At 43.0% G+C, this 6682-nt stretch overlaps 2 pseudogenes; one reads left to right on the top strand and one right to left on the bottom strand.

Annotated features, from left to right (window-relative positions):
- Positions 1–1966, top strand: part of LOC102834238 — a 15002-nt pseudogene extending 13036 nt beyond the window's left edge.
- A 150-nt stretch (positions 1967–2116) lies between these two features.
- Positions 2117–5040, bottom strand: LOC102833846 (annotated as a pseudogene).
- Positions 5041–6682: the final 1642 nt, after the last annotated feature.

Genomic DNA, 6682 nt, shown 5'->3' with positions numbered 1-6682 from the left:
CTCATAGCGACACTGTACAGGGTTTCTGAGGCTGTAAATCTTTACGGGAGCAGAAAGCCTTATCTTTCTCCCATGGAACAGCTGGTAGTTTCAAACTGCTTACCTTAAGGTTTGCAACCTGATTCGCAACCACTACACTACCTGGACCATGCTTACAATTGTTATGTTTGAGCCCACTGTTGCTGCCACTGTGTCAGTCCTTCTGGTTGGGGGTCTTCTTTTTTGCTGATCCTCTACTTTTCCAAGCATGATGTCCTTCTCCACAAACTGGTCCCTCCTTACAAAATATTCAAAGTTTGAGAAATGTAGTGTCGCTATTCGTGCTTCTAAAGAGCATTCTGGATGTACCTATAAGACAGATTTGTTTGTTCTACTTGAAGTCTATACTACTTTCAATATTCTTCTCCAACACCACAAGTCAATGACATCGATTCTTCTCCATTCTTCCTTATTAATTATTTAACTTTCATAAACATATGAGGCTACTGAAAATACCATGGAATACCATGAAAATACCATGGCTTAGGACAGGCACACCTTTGTCCTCAAAATGACCTCTTTGATTTTTACAACTTTAAAAGAGATCTTTTGCAGTAAATTTGCACAGTGCAATACGTTGTTTAATTTCCTGACTTCTATAAACATTGATTGTAGACCCAACTATGATGAAATCCTTGACAACTTCAGTATTTTCTCCATTTATCATGATGTTATTTATTTGTCCAAAGAGCTCTGGTAGCAAGGTAAGCAGTTGCATGGAGAAAGATGAAACTTTCTGCTCCCATAAAGATTTACAGCCTCAAAATCCTTTACAGGGTCGCTATGATTCAGAACCAATTCCATGACACCATTTATCAGTCCAGTTGTGATGATTTTTGTTTTCTTTACATTGAGGTGCAATCCATACTAAAAGCTTTAGTCTTTGATCTTCATGGGCAAGAACTTCAAGTCCTCTTTGCTTTCAGCAAGCAAGGTCATATGATCTCCATATCACAAGTTGTTGATCAGTCTTCCTCCAATCTTGATGCCATGATTTTCTTCTTATAATTCAGCTTCTCAGATTTGTTTTATACAGATTCAATAAGTATGGTGAAAAGATGAAACCCTGGCGCACACCTTTCCTGATTCTAAACCATGCAGTATCCCCTTATTCTGTTCGAATGACTGCCTCTTGGTCTATGTACAGGTTCCTAATGAGTTTAATTAATTGTTCTGGAATATTCATTCTTTGCAATCTTATCCATAGTTTGTTAAAGTGATTATGTGTATTTCTTTCATCTGTTTTTCATGTTTCCTGCATCATTCAATATTTTGCCTATGTAGTTGCTGTTAAGTGCTGTTGAGTCAATTCCAACTCATAGTAACCCTATACAGGGTTCCCAGTGAGTGGTTGGTGGGATAGAATCCTTCAATATTGCATCTAGACACTTACAATTTTTTTCTTCAGTACTTTCAGCTTAAAAAATTCTGAGCACATTCTTTCTTGTCTTTTGGTTTTCTAACTCTAGATCTTTGCACATTTCATTATAATACTTGACTTTGTCTTCTCAAGCTGCCTTTGAAATTTTCTGTTCAGCTCTTTTACTTTATCATTTCTTCCAGTCACTTTAACTTCTCTATGACCAACAGCAAGTTTTAGAGTCTCTTCTGAAAAACATTTTGGTTCTTCCTTTCTTTCCTGTCTTTTTAATGACTCTGCTTTCTTTATGTATGATGTTCTTGATGTCATCCCTCTGGTCTTCGGTCATTATTGTCTAATGCATCAAATCAGTTCTTGAGATGTTCTACAGATTCAAGTGGGATATACTCAAGGTCATATTTTAGCTCTAGTGGACCTATTTTAATTTTCTTTAACTTCAACCTGAACTTGCATATGAACAATTGATGGTCTGTTTCACAGTCTGCACCTGACCTTGCTTTGGCTGATGATATTAAACTTCTCCATTATCTCTTCCCACAGATGTAGTCAATTTAGTGAGGTCCACCTAGTATAGTCACTGTTTATGTTGTTGAAAAAAAGGTATTTGCAATGAATAAATCTTTGGTCTTGCAAAATTCTAGATATTTTCCAACTACAGATTTTTCCTCTTTGTTTCTAACTTTTTTTGGAATTGGCTCAAACTTTATTTTGTAAGAGGCAATTTGCTTTCATTGGAGCCATGGGAAAAGAGAGTACCCCAAGCAGTAGATTTCCCAGGGTCGGCTGAGGGCTGGGCCAAGCTTCTGGTCCCTCATTCCCAAGACATGCCCCTGCACAGCTCCTTCTCCCAAAAGCTTCAAGGAGGTCAGGGTCAGGGTCAGGGCTGGGCTGGATATCAGTAGATTCAGACACCAGCTTCCGGTCACGTGTCTCCATCTTCTTCACAACCACAGCCTTGGTGGAGCTGGTGCAGCTAAAGGAGCTGGAACCTCCACCAGAGCCGAAGCTGGACTGGAAGACGCTCAGGCCATGGTTGACACTGGGGTTTGTGAGACCCCTGTAGGTTGAGCTCAGCACACCAGAGTAGCCACTGATGATCTTTGTATGAATACTCATGTTCTGCATCCCAGACTCAGCCTGCTCTTTTCACACTCCAGCAGCTTGCGGTAGGTGGCCATCTCAATGTCCAGGGCCAGCTTGATTTTCATCAGTTCCTGGTACTCCCGCAGTTGCTGCATCATGTCTTGCTTGTCTCGATGCAGGGCAGCCTCCAGCTTCATCACCTTGTTGTTGGAATCCTAAATGGCCAGCTCTCCACGCTGCTCAGCATCAGCAATGGCAGCCTCCAGGGAAGCTCTCTGGCCTTTGAGGCCATCAATCTCAGCCTGGATCTGGCTGATAGTTCGGTTCATCTCAGAAATCTCAGTCTTTTTACGATGAAGTTCACCCCATGCTTTCCAGTGTCTGTAGCACTTCATACTTGATGATCTTGGCCTCAGCCCCACGTCAGTTGGCGATCTCCTCATACTGGGCCTTGACCTCAGCGATAATGCTGCCCATGTCCAGGGATAATGTTATTGTCCATGGATTGCATCACAGATGTGTTCGAGATCTGGACCTGCATCTCACTAAGCTCCTCTGCATTCAGCTGCCGGAAAAAGTTTATCTCATCTGTCAGCCCTTCCAGGCGGGACTCCAGCTCTACCATGATCATAGAAGCTTCATCCACATCCTTCTTTTTTTTAATGTTTTATTGTGAATTATGTGATAGTTTTACATGGGAGAACATTAGTTTTACATTCATCTTATCATATATCATTTCATTGCCATGGTTACAATTCCTTCCATGCATCATCAACCAACCAAAGGGTATACACTACAAGCCTGCACCCCAGTCATCAGCACACAGCCCCTCTCCCTCTCTGGGCCTAAAGTTCCCAGCTGCTCCATCTCTCCACATCTTCATCTCTGCCTCCACCTCAGGTATCACTGCTTCTCTGGGTAGGGTCCTGCTCTCCGCTCTTCTCTCTTGATGGCCCCAAGGACCTCCGCTCCTAGACTGAAAAGTTAATCACTCCCCTCCTTACTACAAAACATCTACCTTTACATTTCCAACCCTCACAATCAGTACTGATAACAATTATTCACTATTGTATCACAAGAAACCTATCCGCATTTCATCAGCCCTGCCTAGAAAGATTGGATACTACTCTCTAGAGATTCTACCTTCCTTCATGCCCTCTGAATCTAGGTTCCCTCTTGAAAGCTTGTAAGCCAGTTACTTCTTGTCTTCGTAGCTCCCCCATTTTGGATAGTCAGCGTCCAAGTTGCCCATTCCTGTCCATTCTGTGTATCGAGGGGTGGGAATGATCCTTGCTGTAAGGATTTGTTCCCTCTTTTGAGCTACTGTATGCATAGGTGTAGGTCAAGTTCATCAAATTGTATCAAATTACTCATTTTTTTCCTCTTCTTTCTTCTTCTGGTTGAGTTCTGATCATCCAGTCATTGAAGCCAGGTCAAGTGGGTATTATCTGCAAGTGTGGATATTCTTGTGCATATGCCCTCTATTCTTATCAGTTGGACACTTCACTCTTGACTCCAGTTCTTTGTGGCCATGTCACTGACTATGGGCCGAAGAATCCCCAGGTCTTGCCACACTACTGGCCAACCAGGTCTCCACCAGTGTTCACAGGAGTCTATTGAACATTGCAGGGCTTAGTTTGCAGCTTCATTGCAATTTTTTCCTCATTTCCTCTATCGGTGACAAGCGTGGTCACCAATCAGAGCATGTATCTGATTGAGTCTTCGTCTTGGACGGGGGTTTACACTGAGGGGTCCCGACCACTTGCCTTGATGTCTCCTAGGCAAGCAACTTGCTTTTTCTTGTAGTAACAGTCGGTCTGCCTATATTGTTTTGCATTTTTCCTGTAGGTCTTTCTTTCAAGAAGTATCCTCCATTCTTCTAGCCACTCCAGGCTGGTTTGCCCGCTCCCTCAAGTGTAAATTTCCCAACTCTGAAGATCTGGATATCCACATCCTTCTTGATGATCACAAATTCATTCTCCATCTCTGCTTGCTTATTGATCTCTTCCTCGTACTTTTTCTAAAAGTCCTCCATCAGCCCCTGCGTGTTGCCCAGCTCTGCCTCCAGTTGCCTCCTTAGGTTATTGATGAAGCTCTCTAACCTGTTGTCCATGCTGTACCTAGAGGTCTTCCGCTGTTGCAGAAGGCTTCAGTTGGTCTCCAGCATCTTGTTCTGCTGCTCCAGGAACCGCACCTTGTCGATGAAGGAGGTAAACTTGTTGTTCAGGGACTTGATTTGCTCCTTCTCCTTGGTGCAGAAGGGCCTGAAGTTGGGGTCCACCTCCTGCTAAACAGGGCTCAGCAGGCTCTGGCTCACCATGAAGGCCGTGATGCCCCCCAATACCTCCTACCCTGCTATAGCTCCCAGCCAGACCCATGCTAACTCCCAGGCTGCCCTAGTAGCTGCTGCTGCCCACTCAGGAGAAGGACGAGGAGCTGATTCAGGAGCCAGGCCCACTTGTGTAAGAGTGGCCGCTGAAGGCTCCGGTGCCAGAGGTGGCTATGTTGTAAGATTTCTGGGTTACCCTGATGGACATAGTGGAGGCTGAAGAGAAGGAAGCAGTAGAACTAGAGAGAAATTGGAGAAGGAGCCAAGAAGTTGCTTCTATGTGGTTGTTTCCAACTTTTGCATTCTAATGTCCAGTAATTATCAGTGTATATTTATTGTATGTTTGATAAATTTCAGACTGAAGAAGTTAGTAGAACTCTTCAATGTTGTCCTCAGTGGCTTTATTGTTTGGTGGATAAATTTAAAGAAAAGGTACTTTAATTGATGTTTCTTGTAGGTGTATGGGTATTATCCTATCACAGACAACTCTGCCTTCAAGACAGATCTTGAAATGCTCTTTTTTTTTTTTTTTTTTTTTTTAATAATGAATGAGATGCCAATCCTCTTTAATTTATTGTTCCTGGCATATGATTGTCAAATTTAAACTGGTTAATACCTGTCGATTTCAGCTCATTAATGCCTAAGATAGAGATCTTTATATGTTCCATTTCATTTTCAACAACTTACAATTTCCCTAGGTTCATAATTTGTACATTCCACAATCTGATTACTAATGGATGTTTACAGCTATTTCTCCTCATTTTGAGTTGTGCCCCATCGGCAAATGAAGGTCCCGAAACCTTTGCTCTTTCCATGTCATTAAGGTCAACTTTATTTTGAGGAGTCAGCTCTTCCCCAGTCATATTTTGAGTAGCTTCCAACCTGAGTTGCTCATCTTCTGGCACTATATTCTGTTACTATTTCTTTTTCTTAAATGTTTTTTGGTGAATTATGTGATAGTTTACATGGGAGAACACTAGTTTTACATTCATTCTATCATATATCATCTCATTGCCATGGTTACAATCCCCTCCATGCAATCCTTCCCCCATACTCCCCAGGTCTTCAACATACAGTCGCTCTCCCTCTCTGGAGCTAAAGTCTCCAGCTGCTCCATCGCTCCACGTCATCATCTCTGGCTCCATTTCAGGCATCACTGCTTCTCTGGGTAGGGTCCCGCTCTCTGCTCTTCTCCCTTGATGGTCCTAGGGACCTCCGCTCCTAGACTGAAAAGTTAATCACTCCCCTCCTTGCTATAAAACGTCTACCTTTACATTTCCAACCCTCACAATCAGTCCAGATAACAATTATTCACTATTGTATCACAAGAGACCCGTCTGCATTTCATTGCATCAGCCCCACCTAGTCAGATTGATTACTACTCAGTGGAGATTCTACCTTCCTCCAGGCCCTCTGGATCTAGGTTCCCTCTTGAAAGCTTGTAAGCCAGTCACTTCTTGCCTTTGTAACCCCCCGCCCCCCATTTTGGGTAGCCAATGTCCAAGTTGCCCATCCCTGTCTACTCTGTGTGTGGAGGGTGTGGGAATGATTCTTGCTGTAAGGACTTGTTCCCTCTTTTGAGCTACTGCTTCCATAGGTGTAGGTCAAGTTCATCAAATTGTATCATATTACTCTTTTTTTCCTCTTCTTTCTTCTTCTAGTTGAGCTCTGATCATCCAGTCATTGAAGCCAGGTCAAGTGGGTATTATCTGCAATTGTGGGTATTCTTATGCATAAGCCCTCTCTTCTTATCAGCTGGACGCTTCACTCTCCACTCTAGTCCTCTGTGGCTATGTCACTGACTCTGGGCCCAAGAGTCCCCAGGTCTTCTGTTGCTGTTTCTTAAAGTT

This window comes from Chrysochloris asiatica, unplaced genomic scaffold, assembly GCF_000296735.1.
Source record: "Chrysochloris asiatica unplaced genomic scaffold, ChrAsi1.0 scaffold00013, whole genome shotgun sequence".
Classification (NCBI taxonomy): Eukaryota; Metazoa; Chordata; class Mammalia; order Afrosoricida; family Chrysochloridae; genus Chrysochloris; species Chrysochloris asiatica.
The sequence above is the reverse complement of the archived record's forward strand: the minus strand, read 5'-3'. Positions and strand labels throughout refer to the sequence as shown.